At 40.9% G+C, this 13,780-nt stretch overlaps 1 pseudogene; it reads left to right on the top strand.

Moving 5' to 3' along the window:
- Positions 1 to 731: 731 nt before the first annotated feature.
- On the top strand, positions 732 to 1,582 carry LOC148685035 (general transcription factor IIH subunit 5 pseudogene; annotated as a pseudogene).
- The last annotated feature ends 12,198 nt before the right edge of the window (positions 1,583 to 13,780 follow it).

Below are 13,780 nucleotides of genomic sequence, written 5' to 3'. Positions count from 1 at the left end.
CTGCCACCGCCCGCTCTTGCGGCGCACTGCGCGGCGGCGCACTTCCAGATCGAAAAAAATTGCCAAAAATCGTTTCTGCGCATGCGTATGGGCCTCTCCCAACCCAGAAGAGGTCATTTCCGGTGCACTTCAGGGTTGGGGGAGGTGCACTTCCGGGTCGGGGGAGGCCATACGCATGCGCACAAACAATTTTCAGCGATTTTTCCGGCCTGGAAGCACGCCACCACGCCAGTAAATGGGTGTGCGCATGCGCACTGGCGCGCGCTCCCCCACCCTCCGGCCCACTGCGCGCGCACTCTCCCGCCCTCCGGCCCGAAGGCGGGTAAGTCTGGGGACCCCTGATCTAGAACCTAGAAAACTTATGTTCTCCTGTACTGCATGTGCTCAATATTTCTAGAAACTGTATGTGGAACAAGTAAAGTTGTGTGTGTGTTTAAGTCAGGCATCCCCAAACTCCGGCCCTCCAGATGTTTTGGCCTACAACTCCCATGATCCCTAGCTAACAGGACCAGTGGTCAGGGATGATGGGAAATGTAGCCCAAAACATCTGGAGGGCCGAAGTTTGGGGATGCCTGGTTTAAGTGTCTGAGCCAGTAAAAAAGCATAGACATTATAAAGACAAATAAGACTACCTCAGTTTTTTCTATTTCTAGAAGTTTATAAATAGTATTTATTTATTTATTTATTTATTTATTTATTTATTTATTTATTTATTCATGTTGAATCTGCCGTGCGATCAGCAAACATTATTATTATTTTGGTTAAAAGATGTGTGCTTCTTTAGCATCTTCCATAGGAATGCAATTTTTAAAAGAATGTCAACTAATTGAAGCGTACAGTATACCCCACCTTCCAAAAGCTTCTTATAATATAAAATATCTACCAGTACAGTAATATCACCTAATTTGGGTTGGAACACAGCTTCTGCTTGGCACTCCCATGTCAGTCAACAGCAGTTAATGGCACCATGTGAAGGAAGAACTCATATGCTGAATGGATCTTTCAGCAGACATTTCAAGAAGCATTAAGCAAGGAGAATTGCAGTGGTAAATTTTGGTTGGTTAATCAGTGTGGGGAGAACCCATCCTGCTGTTACAGAAGTGCCCCAAGACCTTTAACAGCCTGTGTTATCCTGCATCAGTGTTCATCTCATAGAAATATCAAAAGGCAATGTTGCTGGTCATATAAAACAAATCAGAAAATCTGTTGGGAAGATGGTGAGTGTTTTGAAAGGAATACCAGTACTTATAGAATGTGACCCAGCCATGAAGCAGTTTCTGCTGTACTTAGATGAGTCAAATACCCTAAGGGAGAAGTTCAGCATACAGTACAAGACTTGGCTAAAACACATCTCTTTGTGTTAGCTGAGATGGTTTACTTCCTGCAGCAGAGAGTGGAAGAGTTAATGGACCAGAACTCTTTCCCTATTACACAAAAATAGAAAATGAGGCTGAAATTGTCTGTGTCAAACTGCAATCAATAATGTCTTTAAAAAAAAGGAAATCAAGTATTTTGAATCTGCCTTTCATAAACTTCTGATCCCTCAAGACAAACAAAATACAGCAGCTATCTATGGTGGCTCACTAGGATGAAGTTAACCCCTCTTTTTCAGTTCCAGGAAAAACAGGAACTATCAAGAGGTACAGTATTTTTATTATTTGTTTAGTGATTTCTCTCCCACTCATGTAGTGCCAATGGGCAGCTTACGAAAAATTTAAACCATGATGTCATAAAATTCAATAGCCCATCTTGTCCAACATCCTACTGTCATAGAAGCGGCACCTGAATTTGACAGTGCTCTGCCTTCTTGTGATTCCAAGCAGCTGGTATTTAGAGGCCTTCTGCCTCCAGCAGTAGAGGTAGAACGTAGCATTGTGGCTAGAAGTCATTGATAGCCTTATCCTCTATAAATTTGTTTAATCCTTTTTTATTTTATACCATAAAATTACAAAAGAAAATATGTATATATATATATATAAAATTAGTGCTGCTGTATTTCAAAAAGTGAAATTCTGGGTTGCCATACTTCCGTATTTTCACGGACATTTAAGAGATTTTCACCCAGACTCTGTTTCCGAGGGCCGAATCCTGGCTATGTCTGCCAAATTCAAGACGCATGGCAGCCCTATGTTAAATACATCTAGGGAGAAATTCCACATCACGCTATTCTGACTGCATAAATATACCACTCTCTACAATCATAGTTCTGATCTGTTCTTCATAGTTATTTATTGCTGCAGCATATCTGTTCAAATGTTCCACTTCCGTTGTTCCTTTCTGAATAAGCAAAGTAAACTGGAAACCATCCCATGCATGATCTCAGTTTACTTTATTTCTTATCTTCTATAATGTAACATGCATGTTAATTTCACACTGCTAATCAGTGTTATATTTTCCATTGTTATATTTTCCATTGACTTTCTTGACTGTCTGGCTTTCTTCTCCCCTCCACCCTCAGAAAGTTGTGCAACCAAAATAACAACAGCTGCCAATAAATTACAATAGATATTAGTTCAGCTTTCTGTTCAAATCCCAGCTCTCTAACGTTAACTAATTCTACTTTTATTGCTATATAAGTCATCTCGCATCTTTTAAAAAATATGTTACCGGTACAAATGAATACAGTGGTACCTCTGGTTAAAAACCTAATTTGTTCTAGAGGTCCGTTCTTAACCTGAAACTGTTCTTAACCTGAAGCACCGCTTTAGCTAATGGGGCCTCCTGCTGCCACCGCACCACCGGAGCATGATTTCTGTTCTCATCCTGAAGCAAAGTTCTTAACCTGAGGTACTATTTCTGGGTTAGCGGAGTTTGTAACCTGAAGTGTTTGTAACCTGAAGCGTTTGTAACCCGAGGTACCACCATGCTGCAGCATTGCAACACTAGGATTTTCCTCAATGCTCGCAGTGTCACTAAGCAAGCACCTTTAAAGTAGTTCTCACTCAGATTAATAATGCACTGGTGACATCTGTGTTCCAAATGTATTTCCACATACTTCTTGAAAGATTTTTCTTGAGAGTCCGCATTACATTCAACAGTAATAATCTTACTGAAAATATAATACCGTGATTAATTTTATATACTGTATTTTTCTATAACCTATCCCTACTGGCTCTGCTGCTCTCTATTTTAAAGACTGTTCCTCTTCTCAGTCTTTGCTTGTTTGATTTCTGTAGTGTTCTTTCAGTTCAATACTTAAAATGGATAATCTCTCTCCATTTTTTATTTCTATTAATTTTCCAAAAGTAAATTAATGCTGTAGTCTTCTCAAGTTATACAACTCCCCATCTCCTCCAATTTATAAGATTCCCATGGATATATTTTAGCTTCTCTTCCAATTTATTCCAATTAGGGCTGTGCCTCAGAGGTTCATAAACTGCTATCCGTTCCTTTATGCTACACTATCCTGCTGCCAGGCAGGAGATTTGATTTATTCCAAACATGCAGATTTGCTTTTCCTATAACATTACTGTACAATTATACTTTCAGCTCTTTTTCTCTTGCCCAGGGTAAATATTTCAGGGGAATTTTAATAGTCTGCTGTTCAAAAGATAATAGTGGTGTTAATTATCTTGTCTGGTGCACTCTACGTAGTAAGTCTAATAATAGTTATATTACTGTGCAGTTCAATTAAGTTGCAGAAAAACTAATTGACTCTGCTTATTTTTAAATTGTTTTTCTCCCCTTGAATCATTTTCCATTTTCCAAAAATCCATAACCTTTTGCCATTTTCTCACCTTACATTCCTGGATTATCATTCACAAATGTGGAATAAAAGCAGAGGTCTGGAGATTATATGCATTTTCACTGAATAAATCTTTGCAAACCAATATATCTTCCTCCCTTCTGTGTTTCTAGACCTTCCTAATCATGGGATTATAATACATCCCTCCCAATTTATCTCATTCAGGAGAGAGTAAGACACCCAGATGTCTAACCAGTTGTGTTTTCCACTCGTCAATAAACATTGTTTGTATCTCTTCTCAGTGATACGGTGTGACAATTCCCCAAGGAAACACTCGATGTGTGAAGTTCCACTGGTGCAACAGATTTTATGTTTCCTTTCCTTCCACTGAGTGCCCCCCAAACTTTGCTCTGGAGGGGCCCCCACAACTGTCTGAAGGTGATTTTTTTAGGATGCATGAGCATGTGGGTGTAGCTGGGACAAGAGCAACAGCAGCAGATCTGTTATACACATGGAAGCCCTGATGCACAAACAGAGCTTCAGTGTTGAATACAGTCCAATGTTGGATACAGAGACATAAGCAAGTAGAAGATATATGTGAAGAATGGAAACATAAAAATTAGCAAGATAGTATCTATTAAAGGTAAAGGGACCCCTGACCATTAGGTCCAGTTGTGACCGACTCTGGGGTTGCGGCGCTCATCTCACGTTATTGGCCGAGGGAGCCTGCGTACAGCTTCCAGGCCAGCATGACAAAGCCGCTTCTGGCAAACCAGAGCAGCACACGGAAACACCATTTACCTTCCCACTGTAGCGGTACCTATTTATCTACTTGCACTTTGACGTGCTTTCGAACTGCTAGGTTGGCAGGAGCTTGGACCGAGCAACAGAAGCTCACCCCATCGCAGGGATTTGAACCGCCCTTCTGATCGTCAAGCCCTAGGCTTCTGTGGTTTAACCCACAGCGCCACCTGCGTCCCCTATAACAGTGTTTTTCAACCTTTTTTGGGCAAGGGCACACTTCTTTCATGAAACAAATCACGAGGCACACCATCATTAGAAAATGTTAAAAAAATTAACTCTGTGCCTATATTGACTATATATAAAGTAATTCTCCCACGGCACACCAGGCAACATCTCGCGGCACACCAGTGTGCCGCGGAACAGTGGTTGAAAAACACTGCCCTATAATACGTATCTATTACACAACCATATTTAACTTATAGTGCTGGGAAAATATTGCACAGGGTCTAGGTCTTAAAACTGTAGCTTTATTTACTGTGGCAAATGCAAGCATATATTATTTTTTGAAAACCTTATGATTGTCTTACCTACTTCAGTGCTTTTTTCCACCTATTTCATTCTGCTTTGTGAAGAACTGAGAAAGTATGGCAATATGAGCCCTGGTTACATAAGCCTACTTCATCAAGTAATATTATGCAACTTCTGAACTGGTTTTTTGTCCTTATCAGTACACAAATGTGTGGCTTGTCATAACAGCTCAGATGCTTGAAGATCTTGGCAGCCTGCTCATTCTCTGCTTAATCACATCTTCCTGCAAATAGTACTATTATTTCTCGGGGGGGGGGGGGCGTATGTTCTTGTAATACACGTTGTGATAAGTCAGCTATTCCCCTACTCCCATATTATTTAGCTTGGTTTTAAAGGCACCCTTCAAACCGTTCTTCAGATTGTCACAAAGACAACATTAAGAACTTTTATGGTAAATGGTATCACAAGATGTGATCAAATGATGATCAGCTGGTTTTTGTGGGAGTAAGACTACTTATTTACTAGCTTTTTTTTCTAGATTGGATATAATTTATGCTTTCAGTTATCACAAAGATTTCAGGCACTGTGTCACTGCCAAACTACTATGTTCTAGGGTTTTCTATGTTACTGCTTAAGTACTGTGATAGTTTTTCTTGAGTATAATGAACTTGTAGCACTAGCCTGTCCTGTGTGGGCCGGCAAAGATCTCTTGATGCACCTGAGATGATGAGTGGTCTGTGATACAGTTTATGATGTGGTTGCTGATCATAGCTGTCAAGTTTTCCCTTTTCTCGTGAGGAAGCCTATTCAGCATAAGGGAATTTCCCTTTAAAAAAAGGGAGAACTTGACAGCTATGTTGCTGATACATTGCTTTGCCTAGGCTTCCCATTTTGTTTTTCCTAGTACTGCAGAAGCAAATCAATACATTCAGGGCTATCACTGGCTACTAGACATGATTGCTATGTTCTGTCTTCACTGTTGGAGGCAGTATGCCTGGTTTGTCACTGTAAGAACAAGATATTGGACTCTATCGGCCTTTGGGTTAATTAGGTCCAGCCCTACTATTAGACAGACTGGTCACCTCAGTCAGCTGATTTTGATTGTAATGGAAAGGCAGCAAAATGTAATGTATTTGTTTATTGTATTTTAAAACAAAATTCCATAGAAGGAAAGGTGTGCTTTCTATCTCAGGTGCCAAAATAATTTGAATAGCCTTGTGTACTGTGCACAATTTTAAATTAAAAGCCTATACCAGTTATTCCCCCTCAACCCAGGATGGAAAATTAGTTAAACATGGACTATAATAAAAAATATTTCCAATGTTCTTTTGCTAACTGGTATAGGCTTTTAATTTAAAATTATATTTTGCATTTTTATGGTTTTGGTCTTTGGTTAATTAATGTGTTGTACTGAGAAATATTAACCGCCGATCTTTTAGAACTTTGAAATTGTATTTTTTTAAATAGTAGTGTTGTTGTGTTTTGATGGTATATAGTAAGCTGCTTTACAAGTACAATGTGCCCTAAAAATGCAGACTGTAAATGCATTTAATAAATCTGTTTCCAGTTGACTGTGGTGAATTAGCACTAAAGGAAGGACCCAAGACAGAACCAAGGATATATGGCTCTAACATTCAAATTGGAGTTGTGCAGGAGAACCTTGTTTTGGAATGGACTAATCCCATAGCTAGGGATGCGGTGGTGCTGTGGTCTAAACCACAGAGCCTAGGGCTTGCCGATCCGAAGGTAGGCGGTTCAAATCCTTGTGATGGGGTGAGCTCCCATTGTTCGGTCCCAGCTCCTGCCAACCTAGCACTTCGAAAAGACATCAAAGTGCAAGTAGATAAATAGGTACCGCTCTGGCAGGAAGGTAAACGGCGTTTCCGTGCGCTGCTCTGGTTCGCCAGAAGCGGCTTAGTTATGCTGGTCACATGACCTGGAAGCTGTCTGCGGACAAATGCCGGCTCCCTTGGCCTATAGAGTGCCGCAACCCGAGTCGTTCGCAACAGGACTTAACTGTCAGGGGTACATTTACCTAATCCCATAGCTGGCAGGGGTGGGAGGGTTGGAATTGTTAGGTATCTATAGAGATCTTTCTGAAGCAAGCCAACAGAACAAGAGATTATCAGCGCACATTCTTGTGTTTCTTCCTAGAACATAGAAAATGGAGCATTTCATTTGTGATGGGCCAGCCTATCTTTACAACCTTAAAATACTGCCAAGGTTGTATAACTTGCATTGTAGAAAAGCTGGAAAATATTACAGAGGCAACACTGCTGAGGAATAAAAGAAAACATTATAGGTTATTGCCGTCCCGGTCCAGATCTAGAAATCGTCTGTTGCCTGTCTTGAACTCTTCGTAGTCTCCCTTATCTGTAGAAATACTTTGGACGTCTTTTTATCTGAGCCAGATGGTCTCATAATAGTTTCCTATCATCATTCCTTTGCTCTTTTTTATTTCAATCCAAACAATTTCTTCTCTGCTTGCCAAACTATATATTGTATGACATTCTTTCCTCAGACACACTGTGTCTCAGTCTTGGCATGCTTCCACCTGCCCTGTTGTGTCTTTTGCTTCTATAAACTTTCTGTTTCAGAATTGTGTTATCCCATCTGTTTTTACTTCAGTTCTGTTCTCTGTTAATCCTATTATATAATATATTGATTAGCCACAAAACAGAAAAAGATGAATTCCATGGATTCCAGTAGAAAAGAATATGACTATATTTTCTGTCCTTTTCTCCAGAAAATTCTAAAGAATTAATTAGTTTGCAGCTTAGGGTCTTTATATCCCAGGCCTTTATATCCCAAACTGCCATGCTTTTCACAACCACCTCATTTCATCCTGGGGATGGACCCAGGATCACTATCTAAAGTTTATGCATAAGCAGATATTTTACCTTGAGTCTCCCTGGTCCTAGCCCAACAAATCAACCACTGCAGTATGCAGACTTTCACCAGGTAGGCACACATATTTTGTTTTAATTAATTTTGTCTTATTCAGTGCTATTTTTCTAGAAAAAGAGTTGCTGAAACTCACCACAAAAACCTCCCTTGGTGTCTTAGAATGGCAATGGCGAGTTCTGGCTGGAGAAAACCCTGGTCTTATTATAATTTTGTCTTTATTGTATTCATTAAAATTAGGCATATAATCTGCCTTGTAGCTCTGTATTACATGTGTGTTGAATCCAAAAACTGTGTTTTAAAACAACAATATGATCCACTTTCAGCTACTTAGAAACAAATAATTTAGTTTCCTTTAGTCTTATTGTGTGAATGATTAGTTGTAAACTTATTTTTTTAAAAAAAATATTTTTATTAGTTTTTAATATGAAACACTTTTACTCTATAACATATACTGGACAAATTATTCATGCCCCATCAAAAATATTGTCTCACTTCTCCTTTGTTTTTATTATTAAGTTTACTCTTCTTTACACAACTGAATTGTGGTCATCATTACTGTTGGGATCTAATGCAACTTTTTAGAATGGTATGACTGCTCAGCCCTGACCGAACTTTGATATTCATTCACCAGCTAACCCACTCGAAGAGTTCTCCTCCTGGAGAAAGTTGTTAAGCGGGTCATTGTTATTGCTGCTAATGCCTTTCTGAACTATGTGGTAGTCTGGCACAGCACCAAGACTAACACTGTAGCTTTGGCTAATAATTATTGTTATCTAGAGAAGAACGTGGGAAATTGTGTGGTGCCTTTCTTGGTCTTAGAAACACAAATCTTCAGTGCCTCTGTTTTGTATCCAGTACCTTTATTCTGTACACCTGATATGTGCAAACTGCTGGGACTTTCCCCTGCTTGTGTTTATGGGACCAACAGTTGAGACAATGTGGGGATTTGGAGAAAGTGTGTACTAGTACGCACATAATACTAATTTTGTTTTGCTTGTCATTCAACCCAAGTCCTACAGTGTTGGTGGTTCTTTAGGGGGACTTTTTGGTAGCATCCAAGTTGGAATGGGTATAAATAGGATTATTATTATTATTTTTAAAAAAAGACATGTGGCATCTTTTAAATGATGTGGGGCATAAAAAATTAACAATTTTACATCCCATGAATTCCAGAAAAAAAGAGTTAAACAAGTTTAAATCTCTCCCATTGAAATCAGTAGGACTTAAAGGAGTTTAACTGTGTGACTTTGATAATATATTTCAGTATACTCAAAGGTAACTCTTTATATGTCCTTGCTGCACAATACATCAACCAAAAACATAGCACAGGCAATACGTAGGCAACTTCACACAGCATCTAAAAGCTAATTGTAATTCATACTCAGTATGTGCCGAGAGATTTTCTTCCAAGCCTTCTTTCTTTCCCACATTATTCTCTTCCCCTTGTTTGTAGGAAAAAGAGAGGTATGGCTGCACATCTCAATCGAATTCAGTTTATAACAATGCTATCAAGGAGCAGCCTGATTTCTTAAAATGGTCAAAGTCCTGAAATTCTAACTGTTGTTTATGATTATTGGACTATTGCGGCTCTCTAAGAACACAAACACATAAGGAGATCCCCGCTGCATCAGGTCAAGGTTCCATCTAGCCTAGCACTCTCTTCTCACAGTGGCCAACCAGATGCTCAGAGGAAGCCTGCAAGCCGGACCTGACTGCAGACAGCACTCTCTTCACCTGGGATTCCTAGCAATTGGTATTCGGAAGCATACTGCCTCCAATAGTGGAAGCAAAACATAGCCATCAAGGCTGGTAGCCATTCCTTTTGTCTTCTCTGGTTGCACAATCAAAAACCATCTCGCATTTACTTTATAGTAGATATTGCTGATGAACAGATTATTATTATTATTATTATTATTATTATTAAATTAATAATTATTAACATTTCTATACCACCCTTCATCCAATAATCACAGGGCAGTTTACAGTATAAAAACACAGTAATACATTCCATAGTACTGTAATAAACAAAAACAATACCCCCTCCCCATATTTGGCTTAGAAGCTGCTCCCATTAACAGAGAAGTATTCACAAAGAGGGCATTAAAAGGGTGTTAGAGAGTGGCACAACGTATAGGTTTTTTCTGTGTTGACGCCAGCAGCCTTGAAGCCAAGGTAGCGGAATTTTGAGAGCCTGGCAATTAAAAAAGAAAACTCCCACACCTTTTATGTCCTTGTGTTCATTTCCCAACTTTGCGTGATCACTGAACTCAGAGCAGCATACATGTGGTTCCTATGAGGTCACCTCTCCAAGCACTGACCAGTAGACCTGTTGAGTTCAGTTGTAGCTGGTGGCTTCATGTGCCTTCAGGCCACACCCTCGATAACCATAGACATTATGGGCATACTGTACATACCCGGTAACCTTCCTCAGATGAAAGTAGGGACATTTCTCACTCCTCCAACTGACCTTCCTCGACCTCCATATTTTTGTGTTCCCTCCTTCGGAGGAACATTTCCTATCGGAAAAAGTACAAGTGCCGTCGCCACTACCACCAGCGAGGCACAACAACACACACGACCTCCGCCATCTTGAGGAAACCCCTTAACCCCAATTTTATTTTATTTTATTCTTTGGTAGATATACAATAAGAAAAACACACGCCAATAAATGAATCTTAGAAAGGGGCAAGATTAGACACGGACACAGAAAGTGTTTTTAATATTTTTTTTTTAATTCCCCCTTTCTGCCTCTCAGAGCCAGCGTGCTACTTGAGGCTGGGCTTTGGCGGCAGCGGCCTCTCCTCCTCCTCCTTTCCCACTCTCCAGCAGCTTCTATGAGCTGCCCAAGGGAGGAGGCTGGCAGCAGCGGTCATGGAGAGACAACGGGATGCCCCCTCACGGCCACTGCTACCGCCATCGTAGCCATTTGGGACAAGTGCTGGCTCATTCTCCTCCCTGAGCTTGGCAGCAGTGGCACTGGTAGGGGAAATAGGGACCTTTCGGGATCTAACCAGAAGCCAGGATGCCTTTCGTAATTCTGGGACTGTCCCTGGAAAATCAGGACACTTGGAGGCTATGGGGCGTATCAGAAACCGGATGGAGCAAATTAAACTCTTTTTTAAGCAAAACTTGTTTGGGGATTAGGGAAACAAGCCAATTACCAACAGACATAGCTAAAGCCTGCTTGTAACTTGCAAATAAAATAAAATAAAATACAATATCTCCAAAACTGAACTGTACTATTGCTTTCCATGGTTAAACTCCAGGGGTGGGGGTGGTTTTGCAAGTTCAAAGTAGAAGCTGGCTGTGCCTGATGTTATTTGGTCTGTTTCCTATGATATCACCCAAAATACCCTCCTCTGATTAGGGAATCAGGGCAAATTTGAAGAATGCTTGGACATGTTATCACTGGAAAACATTAAATCCAGCCCCACCATTCTATATGCTGTAACTGTCTTCACCTGATGCATACTCAATCTAAGTATATATTCACAGTGCAATCCTATATATTTCTATTCAAAGGAAATCCCGTTTAGCTCAATGGTTCTTATTCCTGGATAAATGGGAGGAGGATTGGAGCCTTAAAAGATCTACCTTGCAGCTTACATGGTTCATTCCTTGTCTTTCATTGCAGCTGTGAATGAGGATGACATCTACAAATTGTGCCTCTGTGCCTATCTAAATATATAGATGTGTCTATATATGGCGTCTGAAAGCTGTGCTTTGCATTCACTTTTAATGGGGTCAGCCAGGTATGTTTAAGGAGGAGATAATCAGTTCATGTTCTCATTAGCTAGCAAAAGTAAAAATCTGTGATAAAAATCTGAACTGGAGAGCAACTGATAAGTATTCTAATCCTATTTGTGGGAGAAAGGAAAGAAAACCAGCTGGGAATTTATCTATCCACATTTGCAACTCTTTGTTGTTTTAATTAAGTCTAAAAGAGCCTATATTATGCAATTTATAAGTCTGTTGAAATACATATATAATTTTAATTTTAATTCTGTGGTAATAATAAATGAATTGCAATTTTAATTATCTGGCAACAATCAACTGAACTGCTAATTGAAAGAATTAACCAAAGGGAATCGGGGGTGGGGGATGCCATATGCAACTGTGTTTATTGTTAATGAAATATCACTGTACCTTTAATGCAGATATAAGATCTCCCCTATTTTTAGAAGAAGTATGTTCTAAGCAGGGACTGGTCTGGATCTCATGGAATGGCAATTCTATCTTGAAGAGAAGGAATAAGGTTTCAATTTTTCCTGGCACAAAACTGCTTACTGCTCAATCCTGAGTTACACCTGCTGGCTGAGGATAGGATCACTCCTAAATCCCCCTGTACAGTAGAGGCAGAAAATATACTGCCCCTGTGAATCTATGTTGGCATATTGACATGTTTGTGCCGGTGACAGCACAGCATTATGCCAAAAAGAAAAGAAAAGGTGGTGTAAGTGAAAACATTATTAAATTAATGGAGAACCCCAAGGTGACTCTGAGCTCTATCCAAACAGAGGATAGGATTCCAGCTAACTCTTCACAACTATGGCTTAATAAGGAAACACAGATCTCACAAATCTATGCCTATGACTACAGGAACTTAGAATGTACTGCAGGGGACTTTGGTAAAGGGGAGCTTAACAGGGAGGGAATGTATTAAACAAAGGTGTAGGGTACTTACTAGAGAGGGAATGTGTTAAACAGCTAAAACTGTTCCTGGTATCAGACAATTCCATCTAAGTTTATCAATTAGTTGGTTGTTAGTAAGGAGTGGGATTCAGGTGAATGTAAGGTAGCCTTTTGTATGTTTACTCGGAATGTGGATAAGATGGAGATACCGTGTTTCTCATATTATAAGACACGTCTTATATTTATTTTTTCCTGAAAAAAACACAGCATGGCTTATTTTCAAGGGATGTCTCATTTTTTAATTAAGTACCGGTAGCGGTATCTGTACAGACCACAGACCTGCTCCCACTGGGTCTTCGCACGCGGCAGGCAAAGGCTGCAGCCGGGTCCTGGGGCTGCGCGCGCGGCAGGCAGAGGCTGCAGCCGGGTCCTGGGTGTCCGCGCGCAAAGGCTGCAGCCGGGTCCTGGGGCTGCGCGCTGAGGCCACAGCCGGGTCCCGGGTGTTAGCGCGCGGTGCGCAAAGGCTGCAGCCGGGTTCTGGGGCTGCGCGCGCTGCGCGCTGAGGCTGCAGCCAGGTCTCGGGGGTTAACGCGGCAGCAGCAACCCTTCTTTGCCACAGACCTTCTCTCACCACCCGGTACGGCTTATTTTCGGGGTATGCCTTATATTTTTCCACCTCAGGAAAATCCTGCCATGCCTTATTTTGTAGGGATGCCTTAAAATATGAGAAACACGGTAGTAGTCTATGCAAAGTGCAAATCCCCTCTCTCTTGCTCTTTGACCCTCCCCTCCCCTCTGCCCCAGCAAAAACTATTTCCTCCCCCTCCTACACCTTTCACTGGATGGAACAGGCTGCCGCAAACCCCGTCTCTCACCTTGTGACCCACCTGCCATGACACCCCTGTCCACGCAAACCCAAGACTCCACTTTAACAGGCCCGTGCTGTGCAAACCCCCTCTCTCGCTCTCTGCCTACACACACATACACAAATGCTCTCTCTCAAACTCCCACTCAGGCTCTTGCTCTCCTCCCCCCCCACTGGACCCACCCACTACCTGCACAGTTTGGAGGAGGAGGAGAAACACAAATATGGGAAGAAAGTGGGAAGAAAGTGTCCCATTTGAAGTCCAAATGGAACAAGGAGCACTTTTGTCCAAAAAGGGATGATCCCAATTTTCTAGGGATGGGTGGCAACCCTAAATTCCATAGACTTAGAAATTATGTAACATCGTGGTTTGCAATAGAAATAAATTATAGCAAAACATTTCTTCATTGAAAGAATGT

The sequence above is a fragment of the Zootoca vivipara genome, chromosome 7 (genome assembly GCF_965207765.1).
Source record: "Zootoca vivipara chromosome 7, rZooViv2.hap1.1, whole genome shotgun sequence".
Taxonomy (NCBI): Eukaryota; Metazoa; Chordata; class Lepidosauria; order Squamata; family Lacertidae; genus Zootoca; species Zootoca vivipara.
The sequence above is the reverse complement of the archived record's forward strand: the minus strand, read 5'-3'. Positions and strand labels throughout refer to the sequence as shown.